This window comes from Balaenoptera ricei, chromosome X (genome assembly GCF_028023285.1).
Source record: "Balaenoptera ricei isolate mBalRic1 chromosome X, mBalRic1.hap2, whole genome shotgun sequence".
NCBI classification, from domain to species: domain Eukaryota; kingdom Metazoa; phylum Chordata; class Mammalia; order Artiodactyla; family Balaenopteridae; genus Balaenoptera; species Balaenoptera ricei.
In genome coordinates this window covers 36,595,731-36,615,935 of record NC_082660.1, presented here as the reverse complement: position 1 = coordinate 36,615,935, position 20,205 = coordinate 36,595,731, and positions in this window count along the sequence as shown.

The following is a 20,205-nucleotide window of genomic DNA, read 5'->3' as shown; positions in this document are numbered from 1 at the left end:
ATCTGTCGGGACTCTGGACATAGCCCCGTGGCACAGAGAACTGCGTTTTTAGGCCAAATTAGCCTCCTCGTGAATTCGATTGCTGTTCCCACTATCAAGGGGCTGTGACTAATTTTATATTCTGCAAGCGCTTTTTGAGGAATGAAAAATCTATCCTTCCTCAACCACCCACTTCCTCAAAGAAGGGTTTCCCTTTCCCAAGATGCCAGATTGCTTTGCAGACAATGCCACTCACTTGTTATGGGAGATTCTGTGTGAAGTTGGCACGGAGGAGGCATCATTACTCCTGTTCTAGGCTGTCCTCTGGCTTAACGGACACTGGATTTATCCATGGTTGCTGACAGCTGCTGCTTTTCCTGCCTACAATGCCCCCTTAGTCACACTTGCGCGTGCACACGTGTACACACACACACGCATACACGAAACCTCAATATGGTGAGTTTGAAAAATACTTTTGTTTTAGAGATTGTGTGGGCTGGTGGAAAGATGGAAAGAAGCTATAACAATTAAGAGCTGTGCTTTGGGGATTCGATCTCAGGAGGCAAACTCCCAGAAAACGTTCCTTTACTGCTCTCGACAGTTTTTCTTTTCCTTTGCTACATGGGCTACCGATTTGGCATCCAACTGGGTTTCTGACATTTGTCTTAAAAAAAGTAGGAATTCTTCTGAGAGGATGAAGGGGTTCTCAGTCACTCACATTTTAGTGAGAATTAGTCCAATAAAATTGCTTTCCTCTGAACACCTTTTTGGGTTCAGCTACACTGAGACAGTGAGATTTGGAGAAAGAGGGGTGATTTTGGAAACAGTGTGCCTTGGGGATGTGAAGAGGCTTACTGGGTCCGAGGGAGGGAAGGAGATGAGAGATGGAAAATGGATAAGGAAGGCAGATTCCCTCTCTCCTGTCACATTGCACAGACTCCTACATTTGGCTTCCAACATTTTCTAGCATTCAGCTGCATCTGATAGACTTTGGTGATTTGTCTAGAGAGACTGACCACCATTTTAAACACTGTTTTCATGGGGGACATTTGTTCCCAGTTCTGAACAACCAGCTTGCAAGGGAATCTTTTCAGTCAGTAATTTAGGCTGTGCAAATGATGAAACTGACATTCACAAAGGCCAAAAGGTGTCGCATGTGTCAGAGTGAAAAAAGACATTCTTCTAGATGTAGGGCGCGTGTCAGAGATGAAGGAAGTGCTCTCAGCACAGAGAAATCCATGAGGACGAGCTTGCTGGGTCATGGTCAAGTGCTTAGTCACTGCATTCTGCCAAACCCCTCGACTCCCTGCTGGCCTTTATTTTGAGTTCTACCCTGACAGGGGGTTTCCGAGGTGTGGCCCCAGAAGTGCCCAAATCCCTGTCTGCTGCCAAAGGCATCCCTGTAGAAGTTCATTCCCACCCTAAGAAACTTCCGTGGAAACCTAATTATCCATATTGTTATGATTGCCGTGGCTCCAGCAATTGAAGTGATGCACGGCTTCTTGTCATCAGGACGCCACTAGAATGGTCAGGATCCTGTCCCTGTGATGTGCAGGCAGAGGCGAGGACAAGGAGGAAAGAAGATTTGACCCACCCCAGCACTTTGGACTGGCGATGCCCAGCAGGAGCAGTGGCGATTGAGCACCCATTTCCGAGGCTAGAGAAGGCGTTTGTGCTTTGGAGCACACGAACACCTGCGACTGCGTGCAAAATGCCGTGTGTACATTTTTGGGGGGAAGGGAGCTCATTGTTTTATCAGATTCTCAAAGAAGTCCTGACCCTCCCCCCACCAAGATTAAAAATTTGCACAGATAATAATTTTAGCGTCACAGAAGATGATTTCTTATTAGGGAATATAGTCAAATGAGGAAGATACCTAGTAAAATGATTGCATCCATCAGAATAAGTAAAACCGGGCTGTACTAACAAATTCAGTGGCTTAATATAAAAAAGCTTATTCCTTACTCACGCTTTGTGCTTGATGTGGGCGGGCCAGGAGAGCATGCCCACCGCGGTCACTCAGACAACCAGGCAGAGAAAGTTTTCACCTCCTACATAAGCTTCCCCCGTCACTACAGCAGCGGGAGAGCAAGTTGGCCCCTAAGCTTGCGGGCTGTCGAGGTTCCACCCAGGAGGGCTCACGTTTAATTGGCCCAAACAAGCCACACGCAGAGAGGTAACTCCTCAACTGGAGGGGATGTCTGATCCAGCCTTGTGCCCAAACGGAGAAGCGGAATATTTGTGAACAGCCCTAATGACTACCGCTGTGATATAAAATTTTTTGAAAGAAAACCATAAAATGTTCAGCTCATCCACTTTAAAAATTAAGAGCAAGGAACATAAAACTGTATTCAATAAATATAGTAGATAATAAAAAGAATTTCCCTGTTATGACCAATTAAGATAGAAAAAGTTAAGGGGAAAGAGATTGAAAAAGAGGGAGGGAAAGAAAGTGAGAGGAGAAAGAGTCGGGAAGGAAATGGAAGGGGCTTTTGTGGGGAGAAGCGGGGGCCAGGACAAATGCCACAGCAAGGTCGGTCTTTTCTGCCAGCTGAGCCCCACATCTCATACCATTTCACCCCAACCTGCAGCCCCGGGAAGCCACATCCTCAGGTTCCCGGCAGTCTTGCAATTTCCCCAGCCGCCCATCTTCCGGGGGACAGCTGCCAGTAAACAACAACAGCAGGCCCCCAGCGCCCTGAATGGGGCACCTTGCAGAAAGCACCCTCACATGTGTGTTTCATGGGGGCAGCATCCGACAGGCCATCAGAGTGAAGCTAAAAGCCAGGCATGGCCTATGGGCCAGTTTCCCACCCCAGGCCACGCCCCTCCCACCCCCATCAGCCACCAGGGGTCCTTTTGTGTGTGAGGACAAAGGCTGGGGACCTACGAAAGTGCGTCAAAAGCAGCGAAGCAGATCTCCTTCCCTAATGCAGGAACTCAATTCACTGCACGTGGTGAAACTATTACATAAATATGCTAAGCACATATTTTATAATAGAAAAGACTAGTTCGTTCTCTCTGTACGTCTGCATGTTTTAAAGGCATCAACTAGCCCCAAGGGCTGGGTCTTCCTCCACTCGCACTCCTCTCCCGGCTGCCGGAGCTGAGCCTGCCTTTTGCCCTAGGAAAGCAATGCGTGTGTGGCCATCCCCTTGTGGCCACCTGCTATTCCCACCCAAGGCCCATTGCCGAGGAATGGAGAGGTCCCCCAGGACTTCTCTCTGTGCCCCTGGAGGAGGTATGTACGTAGCTGAGAGATGGGAAAAATCAGGGGCCAAGGGTGGAACCTTAGCAGGGACACAGGGCTGGGGTGTCTTGTATTTTGCAGATCGGTTTTGGTTCTTTCTTGAGTGCCATCACCCAGGGATAAAATGGTGAGAACATTGCTATTCAAGAGCCATGGCCCCTGTCTCAGTGAGCTCTTGCTGTTTAACCAACTACCCCAAGATTTAGTGGTCTAAAACATGACTGTTGATCATTTCTCACTAGTCTTTGGCTTGGCCAGGTGCTTCTTCCAGTCTGGGCTGGGCTCTGTAGATCTCCACTGGCCTCATTCATGGGTCCATCTAGCTGGTATGTTGACTGAGACATCTCTCCCCCTCTACCAGGCTAGCCCTGGTATTGTTCACAAGGCCATTGTAGGGTTCCAAGGACAAAAAGAGGACAAGTCCCAATGCTCAAGTGCTTTTCAGACCTCTGGGTCACTTTTGTTCCTATCTCATTGGCCAAAGTAAGTCACATGGCCAATCCAGATTAAGGGGTAGGGAAATAGGTTTTATTCCTTGATGGGAGGAGCTATAAAGTCACATTGTAAGGATAGGAATACGGAGAGGGGACTAGTTTGGAATCATTTGCACCCCACCACTCCTGAATCCCAGCCTTTCTATTCCACTTCTTCTCTGGTATAGAGTCTCCCTGATGCCCTTCCCCTCCACCCCACAATCCAGGGCACACAGTCAGTATGGGGCCAATGTGCACCACACTGTGAGAGATTTCAGGTGCCATTACACATAGGCAAAGGTACCATCTCTGGGAATATAATAAAACTAATCCAAATAACTGGGGGTTTAAAATAAAATAGAAAGTTCTCTCTCTCAGGTTAAACAGCCAGAGACCAAGGTTTCTTCCAGCTCACTGATTGACCACCCCCAGACAATGTCCTTTGTCCTCATTGTCTAAGAAGCCTGCCAGAGCTCCAGCCATCACATCCATAGGCAGCAGTATGGAGGAAATGTAGAAGAAGGACATATCCCTCTCTTAAAGGAGAACTTCCCAAGCCTCACTCTTTCTTGCTTCCTCACTGGTCTGAAAGTGGCCGTTCTCATGGGTACAGGACACACTTACCTGCAAGGGAAACTCAGAAAAAGCTGGGGCACATTGATACTTCTAATAAATTTCCTGTGACTAAGGAGGGGGAGCAGAATGGATGTTGGGATCTTTGCCAAACCAGGTTTTTCACAAACATGTTATGTGACTGTGAAATCATGAGACATCTTTGCATGTCTCATTAGCATAATCATCACACCTGGGGTGGATTCATGTCATCTAGTTAGTTCGGTTCAGGTAAAGGTACACAGTCCCCTATGCAATTGTCATCCCCTTGTGGCCCAGCAGCCTCTTAGGCAATGCTCTGAGAGGGCCCAGGACTGGTCCACCTACTTCATGCCAGGGTTGAGGTTCCTTTTCATTTTTTCCCAATTTTAATTGAGATGTGACAACCACACAGTAAAGTTCACGATGTTTAAGTGTACAGCTTGATGAATATGTGTGCATCCACGTAACCACTACCCAGGTCAAGTTATAGAACATTTTCAGGCCTCCTACCCCCACCCAGAAAGTTCCCTCCTGCCTCTATGCCATTAATATGCACTCTCAGAGGTAACCATGATTCTAATTTCTGTCACCATTGAGATAATAGGTTCTTTTCAGGCTGTGCAGATTCTTCCAAAGGGGACCTATGCTGTTGGCCTCTGCTCTCTACCTGTGTTTTTTAGGCAATGCTCCTCTCTCCCTGTCTACTGCAACCAAGCAGGAGGAGAATAAGAAACAAGGTGGCAGTACCCAGGGTAGGGTGGAGGAATGGGTGGATATAAACCCTTCCTGCTGAGGTTGACCAGCGCTACAGTTCCACAATACAATACCCTGTCTACTGTGCTGGGTTTAAATGCACCCCATCAATCACCGTTATGGCCGGGGACCTCCAGACACCCAGGTTATAAAAGAGCATTAAGCAGTCATGCTCAGGTATTCTCCTCTCCTGAAGCTTTTATTTGCTCTCTGGTCCTGGTCTTGCCATCTCTCAAGTCTTCACGCTCCCAAAGGAAGATGGTTTTTCCTGTTTGGGTTCCCCTCCCAATACCACCATCCTGCCCCGTCATGTTCTCCCTGCTGGCACCCGATCAAAGGAATCTGATGATTTATAGGACAATTGGACACATTCTTTGTGACCACCATGACTGATGGGTGGAAGTATATGGAGACCCACTTTGGTTCAATCGAATAGACTTTATGACATCGCTATTCAAAGCACCGTCCCCAGACTAGCAGCATCGACCTCATCTGGGAACGTGTGAAAAATCCAGATTATTGGGCCCCATCCCAGACCCACTGAATCAGAATCTGCATTTTCACAAGATCCCCAGGGGATTCAACTGCCCATAACGTTTCGGTCGTAACACCCGTGCTCTAAGGTGGCACGGGTACTTTATCAGGAAGTAGGGGCCCCCAGAAGCACCTGGGTCCGGGTGGCCCCCTTCCAGCCTCTGTGCCCCGGGTAGGAGCTGGGCAGAAGGGTCCCAGTGCTGTATTATTCCATGAGTGCTTAGTTACTCTACATTCTTGGCCCTGTCACACTGGCTCTAGTTTTGGAAACTCTCTTTCCTTACCACCGGTCCACAATCCCTTATCTGCAACAGAAACGCAAAGGTTTTATACGTTTCGCACAAATGTATTTGGTGGCAAAACCTGGTTTGAGCTGACGTGAGGCTTTTTATAGTCATTATTTACCCCGCTTTGTGTGACTATTCGTATGTTTGAGCACAGCAATATTATTGTGGCTGATTACCCGCCAGGGGATGTTTCCTAAGACATGGTCTTACTTTCTACAGGTCTTACTTTTCTAGTATAGGAAAACCTCTCAATTCTGGAATTTATCTGGCCTGAAGGGTTTGGATGGGTTCTGGACCTTTATCTCCTTTTCTCCTCATAGACGATGCATTCAATTTCTTTAATTTCCCCTTTCGTTTTAAATAATAACGATAACAATCATTATTATTGATTACAAAACTAACTCTGGTTTAGAGAAATTCAGACTATGGAAACAGGGGATCCTGCCTCCGCTCCTGATCACAGCACGGTGTCTGCATTTTCTTTTTCTTTCTTATGCACGTGTATAGGTGCACCCGGAAACACACATGTGCACACATACACTTTAATAACAAAAATGCAATCACAACTTGCATAGCCCTCTGCACCCGCCCCCCCCCCCCTCCCCGCCGCTGCTACGCACGCACTTAATGTATCAGGAGAAACCCCACGACAACGCTTATGTTTGGCAGATGCTTTTGGTACCCGACCGGCTGCATCCCTGGAGACTTCCCACTTCCTGGCGTGCCTTCTAACTGCCAGGGTCCACGTCTTTCGGCTTGAGTGCTTTCCCAAAGCTCTGCCAAAAGCAGGGAAGGCTGGCTGGAAGTGCCAGGGAATTAACAGCCCAGGGAGCAGCCCTCAACCAAGGAATCTCAGGAGGTGGTGTTTAATTCTGCCAGCTCACGCGCTGTTCCTCGGGTGCGGTAGCTCTGGGGCATCTCCTCGAACTGCCCTGCAGGAATGAGCCCCGGTTGCCCACAGTGGTGACTAGCTTGAGAACACACCTCTTATTGGCGGCCTTCCCTTCCCTGCCTCCCTTCCCCCTCCCCTCCACCTACTGCCCACACCTCTCCTGTGTTTCCTCTACCTCTTGAACAAATAATTTGCACTTGTCTTAGGGTCTGCTTCTCCAGAAACCCATACTATGACAATCTAGAGATACTTTTTGCTCGTTATTAACTGCTGAGGATGCCACAGTATGGCTACACCATTTCTTTAACCGTTCCTTATTACTCTCCTATTATTAGATAATTATGGTGCTGCTAATTTTTCAACGTGACAGTTGAGGTTGGTAGACCTCTTGGTGCGTGTATTTTTGGGTGCAAGCATTTCTCTTAAAATATTTTGGACCACCTTCTCTTTTAGTTTCTCTGCTCCATCTAGGCAGGTTCTATTCTGCTTTTCTGCTCAGAATCTGCGTTCTCCTGGGAGCTGGTGCCAGAAGGTCTCAGCCAAGGTCACCACCTGTCCCAGTTTTCCCTCAGGACTTGGGACTTTCAGTGCTATAGCAGAGACAGTCCCTGGCAAACCAAAATGGTTGGTCACCCTATCTCTGCTCCTTCATCCGGGCTCTCAGGTTCCAGAGCGCCTGCTTTCCATCCCTCTGCCCTCAGCCTCCACACCCAGGATCTCCTATTCTAGCTGCCTCAGGGCTGCCCCTCCCAGCTCACAGGGGACCTTCCGCTCCCAGAAGCCAGCTTCATCACTAGTTAAACACACTCACATGCACACCTGCAGTTTCACAATTGTCCCTCAGGCTGTGATGTCACAGCAACCCTATAAGGTAAGCACTTGGATTGCATTTGATCGATGAGGTTCAGAGAGATTAAGCAACTTGCCCAAGGTCACACAGCTAGGACGGGATGCAGCCAAACTTGGATTTGGGTCTGGGTGACCTGAAGACCCCTGTTTTTTGCTGCCTTTCTTGCTCCAGTCCTGCCGCCCTTCACCCAAGTTCATCAGCTATCATTTGAACGCACCAGCATCTTCTCCCATCAGGCGCCATTCTCTCAGGTCCTATCCCCACCAAGAACAAAAACAAAAACTACCAAGTGATTACTTGGTTTCCTTTTCCCTGGTCCTGTCTGTTTCTTTCCAGGTCCCTGGCTCACTTATTCCCCTGCATTTTCCTCATTTGCATAGAGGCTCCTTCCCTGCTCTGACATCTCCATCCTGCTTCTCCGTAGACACAGCAAGAAAGAAGCCCCATCGGTCTCGAACAAGGTAGAGGTCCTTATTACCACCCCAAACCGCAGATAGGAAAGCAGAGACCCAGACAGGTGGTGTGAGAGGCTGAGGCCACAGCTGGTGGTTGGCAGAGCCTGGCTTGAGATCCAAGTTTGCCTCTTAAACCTCGGGGTGTCTCCATAAATATACGGTGTTTACCGAATGCCTGTTGGTCCACCCTGCTGTCCAGATTCCCACGGACAGGGAGCCACATGTGACCTCCCAGGGGATGGAGCCATGGTTCCTGTCTTTATCGGCATTTGGCAAAATGAATTCCAGTCTCCCCGGATGTGTCTGTGAAGGGGACAGGGGATGAACAAAACAGTTCCCCCGAGGAGCTGGGAGCCTGAGAAAGGCCCGGCTCCACCTTCCACTTACCTCCGGCCCATCTGGCCAGAGCAGCCCTTCCTCGCAGGAGCCTGGCCTGTGCTTCTCTGCCTGCGGCTCCCGCAGCCTTGACACATAAGGGCTGCAAAGCCCTTGGAGGGAAGCCTCCGCCAGGGGCCCAGGGGCCAGGAGAATGCAGGCCCTGTTCAGCTGTCGCCCGGCAACGCCACACACAAACATTTGCTGACAGGAAGAGGCGAGCGGCATTAAAGCCGCCTGACAGAGAGGTGATGGGGCAGCGGGGAGAAGCAGAGGTAGACAGTGTGTAATTGCCAAGCCCGAAGGCTGGCCTGTGGCCAGCGCATTGAGTTTAACCGCCTGTGTCACTGCCCTCCACATCCAAGGAGGATGCTGCCCGCGGCCATGTTTCCAGGCGGAGTGCCCTGTCGTGGTCTGGCCTGGGCTGACCCTGTCACAGCCTGGGCAGCTGCGCCCGGGGCCCAACTACGGGAGGAAAGGCCAGCTCTGGCTCTGGGGCGCCCCCTCCGGCAGGGCTGTCCCTGCCTTCATCTGAACAGCTGGCGGGGCCTCAGGTCCCTGCCCCTCCTCCCCCTGCCCCTCCTCCCCCTGCCCCTCCCGTGCTGCTGCAAGCTGGCCGTTCTGGAAACAGCCTCTGACAAAGCAACGGGGCCCACAGAGGGTCTTTTGGCGACCACAGCCCCTGTTCCCTGACACTCTCCCATCAGTAGACCTGGAGCTCGGCCCAAGCCTGGGGCCAGCACGGACACCCTGAGGCATCCAGGTGGGTTTTGGCAATGCTAGAAGCATCTTCCCCTGGAGGGCTGAAGATTCTCTCCCGCCTTCCTGAGGTTCCTCCTTCTCCTGCCCACGTGCACTTCATGAACCTCCCGCCCAGCCCTAAATTAGCCACAAAGCCCCTTCCAGCATGCCCACAGTGGCTGCACGGTGGGGACCCAGGGAAGAGATGGACGCAGGGATGAGCAGCGGTGAAACCGTGCCCCCGAAGGCAGCCGGCCCCTTGGCCTGCAGAAGGTCACCCCGCCGGCAGGCTGTGAAATCTGATAGCAGTCCTGTAGCTTCCAAGAAATAATTATTCCCAGGAAAGTGTTTTCAAGTTTTAGATAAACTGCTGTTTAAGAAGCAGAGAGGACAGAACCCGAACGGTGGCAAACGTCTGCGGCTTCCCCCAGCGGGCCCGTCATTAACCATTGCTCCCGGAGCTAAAGGCTGCGGCTCTATCCCCAATTAACAGCCACATTCCAGCAAGCTCCCTGTTTATCAAGGCATTAACACTGACATCTGGGGATGGCGCCTGCCCTGGCCTGCCAGCAGGGAGGATCGAGCGTCCATCCACCCACACTCAGACTGACGGCCCCATCCCTTGCCTCCTCGACCAAGGGTGGGCGCAGATGGGCTGCTGTGGTCCCCTCCCTCCCGCTCCCTTCCCCCCACCGCTGTGTCATTCTACAGCCCGCCGAGTGTGAGCCAAGCAGCCCCGACCCTGTGGGTGTGTGCACGCGTGCCCCGGTGTGAGAACCTTATATTTCAGGAGAAGATGGCGTCTGGGGAGGATTCTCCAAGGAATTCTTTGAGAACAGAAATGATATCTCTCCCCTTCTCAACCCCGTGTGTGTGTGTGTGTGTGTGTGTGTGTGTGTGTGTGTGTGTGTGTGTAGGGGTGCCACAGTTACTCCCCTCCTCCTATTTCTCCCCTTGGTTCTGTCCCTTTCTTTTCCTTCCTCTCCAGTCACTAGCGTGAGAGCATTGATTAAACACCCTTCTGCCCCCTTCTCTAGGCTGAGGCAAATTCTGTTAAGTATGTACCTGTTGGAGGGACATGAGCCCTGGTCCACCAGCCCTTGTTGGAGCAGGAAGGTCACCAGCTGCCTCATTCCAAGGACCTGAGACCATTGGAGTTGGGAAACTACTCATTCTCCATCAACAGCCCTTCCCACATGTGTCCCTGCCCCCAGCCCGCCAAGCACCCACCCCCTTTCCATCCAATCTTCATTACTGCTGAGCATTCACTGGTTTCTTTGTGGCCATGTTCCTCGTCTGACCCCCTCGATGTGGGCATCTCCCAAGGCCCGCCACCCACTTCCTGCTGCCCTCTCTCCCCAGACTTCCCATAGGAGCCAGGCCAAACCATCCCCAGGGCTCAGCAGTGACTTCAGGACCCTGAACTCCACAGCTCTGGCCTCAGCCCGAGGTCACTTTCACCTGAATGCTCTTGTGGCACCTTCAATTCAAATGAATCACATCAACCCCACTTCTTTCCCCATAGTGTTCCCCGTTTCTGGCAGAGATGTCTGTCACTACTCCCTCAGCCCACACTGGAGAATCGTATTTGACTCACCCGCTCCTTCCTTCAAAGCCAGTTTCCAAACCCGAGCTGGTTGTTACCCTATTCCTACACCCCCTCCCTCTCCTTATTCCTCCTGCCGCGCCACCCTGGGACTTTACTGATGAATTGGAAAGAGACAGGAATGGGCCCCTCAGCTGAAAAGGATATCCCCAACCCAACCAAACCCACCAGGCTCTGGACCCTTGGTCCCTCCTACATGCAGCTGCTAGGTTAATCTTCCCCTGCCGGGGCCGCCCACCTCTGGGCCTTCGCGTGGTCAGGTTTCCCCAGCTTAGAATTGATTCCAGTGAGTTAAGAGATTAAATGGTATAGGTGCCAGCCCTTTGCAATTTGTGGCTTTGAACAAATGTTAGTTACTATTTAAACAAGAGTGGGAGGGGTTGGGGTGTGCTCAAGTCTCACCTCCTTAGAGAAGCCTTCTGGAAGGGGAGAGCAGTTCTTTTGCCTGACCCGTCGGTATCCATTCCCCATCTTCCCCCGCCCCCACCCCCCGAGTCTGTAGGGATCAAGTGAAGTCCGCCATGCGCCCAGGATCCTGGGGTGGGCCGTGGCTCGAGCTGGCCCCAGTTCCAGCCAGGCAGTGGCAGACCTGGGGATTTTTCTGGAACTGTTGGGAAAGCACATCCTCTCTGTCACAGTTGCTCTACTAATGAAATGTGAGCCTGAGGCCGCTGGTGGCCATCTTGTCACCACCACTTGGGATAAGTGCCTGGAATCAGCCCTGCCTGAAGCCAAGCACCTTTTAACGTGTTGGTTTCCGGAGCCGGTACCTTCCGTTCCCCCACCCCTACCCACTGAGCCAGTTTGAGTGGCGTTTCTCTGCCTTACAACCAGAAGAGTCCTGCCTGCCTCAGTCCTGAGACACCTCTCTCAGTTTGCAGCTCTAAATTGTTGCCTTCCCTACCCCTCCCTGGGCTCCGACTGCATTCAGCTTTGCGCTGTTATTTGGACCTGTAGGCGGAGAACCCTAGCCCCACAGTTACTAGGTGCCAGGCACTAAGAGCTTTACCTATGCCGGCCCAGTCCTTACAAGCACCTGAGGTCGGAATTATGACTGTCCCCATTTTGCCGATCAGAAAACTGAGGCATAGGAAGGTTATATACTCGACCTAAGTAATGCAGTTCATTGGTTGCAGAGGCAAGATTTGACTCCAGGCCAGTTTGCTCCGAAACACTGACCAACGGAGCCTTTTAAAAGTTTGGCTGATCTATCACTTGTTTTCGTGGTCCAGGGTGCTTTGAGTTCCTCCTGTGGCCCCCAGTGCTTTCACTCAGGATCTGAATTCCTCTTCCTGCCAGACGGGTATAGGTGCATCACGACTTCCCCGGAGATTTATGGTGGGCCCCTCACCTGTGCATGCTTTGGAACAACTACAGAGCCTGGGTTATTTATTGTCCCTCACAGCCGTCCCCTGAGGGAGCCTGTCCTGTCCCTGAGTCCTGTGTGCATTACGCAGGGACCCCCTTGTCATTGTGGGTGGGGTGTGAAGCGGCTCCAATCCCACGTCTAACTGCTGTGTCTTAGCTGCCCCTCTGCAACTGTCCTTCCAGGGCTAGGCCCACTGGAGGGCCTTTACCCTGGTGGCCTATGTGGCCAAACAGTTTGCATTTCCAGGCAACAGGGGCTGGAGTTAGGGCTACCCTTGGGATGCTGCCAGTTATCCCCGGTCCTACACTTCGGTGGCTGTCTAATTCCGCAGGACGGTGTAGTCAGAGCGCATGGGCTGCAAACAATCCCTCAGAATCACAGATTTAGATTCGACGAAAACCTCCCCCACCTCCAACAGTATAACATCTACATCATGTCCTGCAGTTTCAAAACTAACAGTTCATTTCCTCATTACAACGGCCCTGTTTGTTGTCATGATTCCCACTGAGGCTCAGGGAGGCTCTAAGTAAGGGATGGTAAGAAAGAGACTCAAAGCCGTGTCTCCTTAGCTTCGGGTGAAGCATCTTTGTCTTCTTGACATCACGGGGATTTGGCCCCTTCAGTGATGCTCATTGATTTAACAATCGTACATCGGACATTTTCTGCCTGCCTGGCACAGAACTGGGAGTTGGAGATACAGAGGTGATCACACAGCTCAGAGCCTCAAAACAGCCCCTTTTAATGAGTCACGATGGTGTTAAGAATGGAGTGTGGTGGGAACACGAAGGAGGAGACTGTGAATTCTCCCATTTGGGGAAAGTGACAGTGTTAGAGAAAGTTCTGGAGAAGGACAGTCACCTGCTTGTCTTCTATGATGCACAGACAGGTCACTTAGTTGTGACACAGATATGGGCCCCCAGAGGACAAGGACAAAGTTGTTAAGTCTTCCCCAGGCTGGTTCTCGGGGTTGTTCACTCGCGAGCTAGACCCTGCACACACACTCTGTCTTATCCTCACTCCAAGGGCAAGGTCACCAACGTGCCCATTTTACAGGCAAGAAAACCAAAGCCCAGAGAAGTCCAAAGCCTCAGCCCTCTTGTCTCAATTCAGAAGAACTTAGAAGGGCCATCTTCACTCTGGAGGTCCCTGTGGGATCCACCAAAGCCACTATTGTGATCTCATTGCCATTCGACTTCTCTGCCCAATTCTCTCACTCCAACTCAAGTGTTGATCTTGAGACCACACGCCACTAAACCTCCTCCTTATAAATTTCCATCTCAAAGTCTGTGTGTGTCCTGGAGAACCTGATCTAAGACGCCATGTTGCATATCATTTCGTTTCGATTTTGGTCATCTGTGAATAACAAACCCTCCAAAATAACAATGACCTAAACACGCCAGAAATGGACCTCTCACGTAAAAGCCCAGAGGTCGGAAGTAAGACAAGTGACTCAGGTGCCTTTGATCTTGTTGTTCTGCCCAGCATGGCTTCCCGTCCCAAAGTTACCTCATGGTTCAAGATGGCTGCTCGAGCGCCCCATCACCTCCCTGCTCTATCGGGCAGAAAGGAGAAGAGGGCAAAGAGGGATGCACTCACTTCCCTTCTACAGCACATTCCGGAAGTTGCTTCTGCTTATATCCCATTAGCCAAACTTAGTCACATGGCCATACCACACTTGGCTGCAAACCGAGGCTGGGGCCTGTGTGGTCTTTATTCGGGGAGAGGAGCACATGTCCAGCCAAATACTAGGGATTTTATGTCTAACGGAGAAGAGGAAGGTGGATATTTGCGACAGCTAGTAGGCTCTGGGTGTGTGCCCACCACAAAGCTACTCAGGACAGTGCAGACCCCCAGGGAGGGCAGAGGCTGTGTGTGGACTGCCAGGCATTTGGGCTCTCCTGCTAGTCTTTGGAAATCATCTCTCATCTCCACACCTCAGCTTGGATCCCCGAGGACGGGCTGTTCTTGCTACCTGAGGGTCTTTTGGCCTTGCTTGAGGTCTCCTTGAAGGCCAAATCAGCTCACCCCTCCTTCCCAGACGCTCCCAGGGGAAGAATGACTTTTCCTCTCATTTTCTCCCTCCTTTTCTCTTTGATCTTGTGGTTCTTTAACTGGGTGTCTTTAAGTCTCCCCTGGGGCAAAAAGGCATCCCTTGTATACCCACAAATAATTAAGTGCTATAGTCATTTGACATATCCACAGACGGCATCACTATAATTACAGAAAATATATTACACATCAGGCACAGGGCACGGGGGCAATTCACCACCCAGCATGGCCTAGAACCAGAGGTGAATGGATGCCTCGGGCTGGCCCCAGGTTGTATCCCTGCCTGGGCCCCTCTGTACATTTCCAGCCCTCTCTCCACGCCCTGCAGGCCTTGAAGCTGTGATGAGTGGCCCCCCTCCGATTGTACATGCATTGCCAAGCCTCCCCCTGCATTCCCCTTTTTGCTGAGGCAGTAGAAATGGTGAGTTTGGGAGTGCTGACTGTGTAATTGACCAAAGGAGAGGAAGTGATGGAATAGGGTAGAGAGGAGATCTCAGCCCTGAAGGGGCGGGGGAGAGGAAGAGGAGGGAGGGACGTGAGAAAGACGAGGGGTAACTGGGAGAAGGAGAGACGGCAAAGGCAGAGGGATCAGTGGCTCCGAAATCCTCCCCAGGGTGTTTCCCAGGAAGAGAGAATAACCGTGAAGATCTACAGCTCGGAGAACAAGGCTTGTCAAAACAAGGCTCGTCAGTGTGCACCTGAATCACCTGGAAGGAAAAAGGTGCTGTGAGCCTGGGGGTTCTGATTGAGTAGGTCTGGGCGGGGCCTGAGAGTCTGCATTTCTAGCGTGACTGCACTTTGAGTAGTAAGGATTTACAGGAACTTTTGGATGCACCCTCTCCTTTCATCCTCACAATGCCCCTGTTTTACAGACCAGGGAATTGAGGCTCAGAGATGCCACGTACCTTGCGTGAGTTCTCACGGACAGCCAGCCCTTGGCTTTCTGTTAGTCTGTAGGGCCGTGTCCCAGAGCGGGCTGGAGAACATTTCCGCATGTGGAGGCTGGGAACCGTGCATCCAGCTCGGAGGGTCGGCAGATGCCTGGGCTGTGTCCTTCCTGGATGTGAGCCCGGAGGCCTGGGTTTTCAAGGACCGAGAAGCCGAGACACAGGGAGGAAAGAAATGGCTGGGGGTGGGGTGGGATGGGGGCAGCGTAAAAACAGAGTAGGATTAAAAAGAGGAGTTGACCGTATCATCTGTAAGGCGAGGCAAAGCTGGACTTTATTACTAAGCCGTGTGCCTGGAACTTCTCAACCTGGGTATCAGCTGTCTCTCAGAAAATGCTCACACTTTGTAAGATCAGATCTTTGTGTTCTGCCTGCACATGTCTTGATGTGGAGTCGTGGAGGAGGAGGGGCTGCTAAGTGAGAGTAAAGCCATAGAACTGCGTTTGGAAGAAGGGCATCCTCCGGATGGATGGGGGGCGTGTGGGGGATGGGGGTGCGTGCCGAGAGGGTTAGGCCTCAAGTGAGGGAATGCACGTAAACAGCTTAGCATCGGGCTCTGGACTCCTTGGGCAATAATAATTGTGAATTATATTAATAAATCGCAGAAGTATCTTGAAATATGATGTAAGAAGAGATGCCAAATTATCAAGAGGCTCCTAAGGAGTGAGCCAGTTCAGGTGTCTGCAAGGGCTTCGTATTGGCTAGAGGCAGGGTGGTCCATCTGGGAAGGCTGTACAGGGGATGGAGGAGGAGGACGCAGCAATGCTTCTGGGGTAGTCCGGGTCCTCTGAGAAGCAGATGTCAGGAGAGGATGTGCCAGGACTTTATTAGGGGAAATGCCTGTGAGAGAACTAGGGAGGGAGCTGGCAAAGCTGGCAGAGCAGGAAGGCTCTGGAGAGAAGGCGAGAGGGCAAGGAGCATCTTAGACTGTCCTGCAGTCTCTGGAAGGTTCAGCGAGGCCGGTAGGCTGTCCTCAAACCAAAGTCAGCTGGCAGAAGAGTCCTGTTTCTCCTTAGCACCGCGCCTCGCTCAGTCATTGGCTGGGGTGGCCAAAGGGAGGTGCGGCCTCGGCCGAGACGCTGGGATGCATTTTAGAGCTGGGCAGCTGGGGCCCTGGTGCAGCTATGTCCCCTGAAGTTGGAGGGCTGTGAAGCACAGTTTCCAGTACAGTTGCTTTCCAATAATTTGCCTACCAGACGGGGAAAGCCCTTGAATTCTGTTGGGACAGGGGCCCCAAGCCAACTGCAGGGCTTTGCATGTAGTTGTCACTCCATAAATATTTGTTAAATGACTACAGAACTGGAAAGTGAATCCGTCCCAAAGTGTATGCTTTCCTTTTGCTAAATAGATCCTCCCAATGAGACTGATTACTTTCTTTCCGATAGTTTTCCCTTTTGTGACATTAGTCTATGTTTGCAAAAAATTGCCAGGGCCTGGTGCAGCCCGCTGTGAAAAGTCTTACAGGGTGAGAGGCCCGAGGCCTTTTCCGCTGTTTGTGAACAGCACGGTCCTGCTGGATTCTCTCACTCGGGAAGAGCCTTGGTCCAGCAGAGCCACCTTGGGGTCAGATCTGCCACGAGTCAGGAAGCTAAGTAGAGGCTCCCTTGCTTCTAGAGGGAAAGGCCCTGTAAGTCTTTCGTCTCCGCTGATCGCTCCCATCCCTGCCCCTCCGCCTCACAGCCCACACGTCGTCCCCTTGGAGACCGTGTACACAGCAGAAAGCCTGCTGCAGACACAACAGCCAGGAGGGGGAGGGGGCTTTGGAATCAGGCAGGTGCCGGGAGACTGGGCTTGCTATTAGGAGAGAAGTGGCAGCGAACCACAGGACCCGGCCTCCAAGCCCCACTAGGACTCCCGAGGTCCGGGCCCCAAGGGCAGCCTCTGCCTTGCTTCTCTAGGGGCTGCGGAACCAGCTGGGACGTGTTTTCCTCTGTCAGTGCAGGCAGATGCTATACATCCGTCTTCTACACACGTGCTTCTGCCTGGAGAGGAAGATAAAGCGGCTTGTTCCTCCTGCACTACTACATGAGTGTGGTGTGGCCACCGGTTATTGAATGGAGGTGTGTGTGCGTGCGTGTAGGCACGTGAGTCAGGGAGAGGAGTTGATGCCAAGGACGGGATAGTGTCAGGAATGCTACATTTCTCTCCCGAGAATAAGTTGAACAGGATCTCTTAGCGCTAATAACCTAGAATCCGAAAACAACAGCAATAATAATAATAGGTAGCACTTAGCACTTGCTATGCACAGGTTCTGAGCTCTTTATATATATAAACTCATTTAACCCTGAAAACGCCCGTGAGAAAATCCTACCATCATTCCAGTTTACAGATGGGCAAACCAAGGCACAGAGAGGCTAAGTAATTCACTTCAGGTAGTTCATGCCGGAAGTGGCAGCACGAATACTCGGAACTACTCTACTACAGGGTCTGTCATTACCTTTCAGTGCCTCAGCGTGGTCTTTGGCCTGAGTGGGAGAAGAAAACAGAAAGGTTTTCCCCAAGTAGGAGTGGACTTCTGTAAAGCTCCCATTGCAGAGCCCCAGAGCAGTGCCTGGGCCATGGGGAAATCCATGCTTCATGCTAAAAAAGAAAAAAGACCCTTCATGTCCAGATTACCAGTTACCAAAACCCCTCTAGTCAGTAGAGGACACAGTTCCTGGCACCAAAGAGAACATCTGGAAATGTTGGACTGAATATGTGTGACCCATAGGCATTGCTTTTGGAAACGATTCCCGCCTTTATGTCATTTGCTTGTTCATTACTTCTGAGGAGTTAAGAAGCCAACAATTCTGGTCACACGTGCTTTCCAGTTTGCTGCACGTATTGTGAATAAACCCAGGTCTGGGAGTCTTGGTGGCTTGGACCCCTGTCTCTGATACCTGGACCCTGTGCTATGACAACAGACACCCCCCTGTGCTCTGCACCCCCCTGGATGCCTTTTGATGATCAGAGAAAGATTGGATTGTTTAGTCTTGGTTTAGTAATTACTGTACATCTTCTACTTTTATTGTATTTAGGCTCATCAGCCTTTGAAAGTTGGTTTTATGGACATAGAAGCTTGGTGAGCTACAACAAAAATGGCCATCTTGTGATATTCCATAGTTTCTGTGGGTCAGGAATTCAGGAGGGCCTCAGCTGAGCCATTCTGCTCAGGGTCTCTGATGCAGTTGCAGTCGAAAAGGGGCTGGAACTGGAATGGCTGGGGTGGGGGGTTACTGAGCCATTTCTCTCCTTGCCTGTGGCCTCAGGGCCTCTCCACGTGGTCTTTTAGCCTAGGTTGCTTGGGGCTTCCTTACAGCACGGTGGCCTCAGGATAGTGAGACATGGTAGCTCAGGGTCCCAAGCCCGAGTGTCCCACGGACCCAGGCAGAAGCTGCATCATCTTCTCTGACCTAGTCTCGGAAGTCACGTAGGGTCACTTCCCCCATAGTTAGGTTTAAGGCAAGGGAACAGAGCCGTCACCTCTCCATGGAAGGAGTGTCCAAGTCACCAAGAGGAGCCATCTTTGGAAAATGCAATCTGCCACAGAGGGGGTTTGGCAGGGGCTCCAGGACAATGTGAGAGCCCTACAGGGGTCTCTTGACCCAGGCTAGGGTCCCTGATACTTACAAACCTTGGGCACCTAGCTGCCCGAGGGCACTGCTCAGGGAGGTGCTGGGTGGAGCCTTGCCTAGAGCAGGTGCCCTGGGGGGTCAGGGCCGCAGGAAGGCATTGAGGGGAGGGGTCCCAAGGGACGGGAGGAGCTGAGTGACAGCCATCCGAATCAGAGAGGTGAAATAGTGGATCACGGGCCAAGAGGAGCTGAGTTCAGACCGCCCTATGGAGAGCTCAGACCCTGCTTTGGAGAAGGGGAGGGGCTAAGAGTGGGGACCAGGCCCAGAATGGCGAGTTAGCATTGAGGATGCCTGCTGCCCTCGCGAGGGGCACTGGGGAAAGGGCTTTGAGGAGGAGAGGCAGGCTCTGGCATTCCGTGTCTGCCTGAGTTAGCAGGGTGTCACCCCTGGCTGGTCCCCCGCCACCAGCATCCCAGGCAGACAGAAACACATCCCTCTCAGGGTGGAGGTGGGGGGAAGGTCTCCAGCGGGGGAGGTAGAGGTGTGGATTGAGGGGCTGCATCCCAAATCCCTGCTCGGGGGCACGTGGCCCCCAGCCAGGCCTGTGTGAGAAATTGATTCCACGGCCAACCTGACCGCCTGAGGCCTCGACAAAGCGGAGAGCGGCATACATAAAGTGCTGGCCCCCCACGCCAAGCACCTCGGCGGCCTCTGTTTGAAGGTAAGTCCATCCATAAGCCTGCCGTCACTCTGGGCTTAATGTACATGATTTCTGGCATTTACAGCAGCGCAGCTCCGAACGCTGGAAGAAACTCCAGCAGAATAATTTGCCAGGGGAAGGCGCGCGGAGTGGCAATTGCTCATGGCACATCTGAACAGGGACGGCTCCCGGGCCAACGAGCTCCCTGACAATGCTGGCCCCCCTGGCCTCTCTCCACCGCTCACCTCGCCGCTAAGGAGGGGTTTTCTGAGACGGAGATTGTGCGCTCTGTGGGCTTTGACTCCGTGTGTAGGCGCTGATGTTGGGTGTCTTTGAGCCCCTGAGTCGGGGGTGGAAGCTGGAGGCGGGGGGCGATGGGTGGGGTGGGCCCTGCTGCTTCTCAGCTTGATGCCAGCACAGCAGAGGGATGGATGGGGTTTGGTCCTCGGGGCCCTAAGTATTTTCTAGGATGTTGGGACACTTGACTTTGAGTCAACGTGACTCACGACGGTGCAGCCTTGTCCCTTGGCTTGAGGGGTTGGGGGGCAGTCGCCACCCCCGGCTCTGGGGCTGCCTGCTCCCACCTGAGCCCCTGAGAGCATCCCCGGCCTCTTTCTATGGCCGCCTGGCTATCTCCCCTCTGCTTCTGTTTCTCAGATTCTCTCTCCTTTTTCTGTTTCTGCGTCTCCCACTTTCATCCCCTCTCTGGGTCTCTCTCCTTCCTGTCTTGGTGTGTCTTGGCTTCGATCCGTGTGTGTCCCCAGATCTCTTGGTCTCTGTGTCTCTCTGTCTCTTTC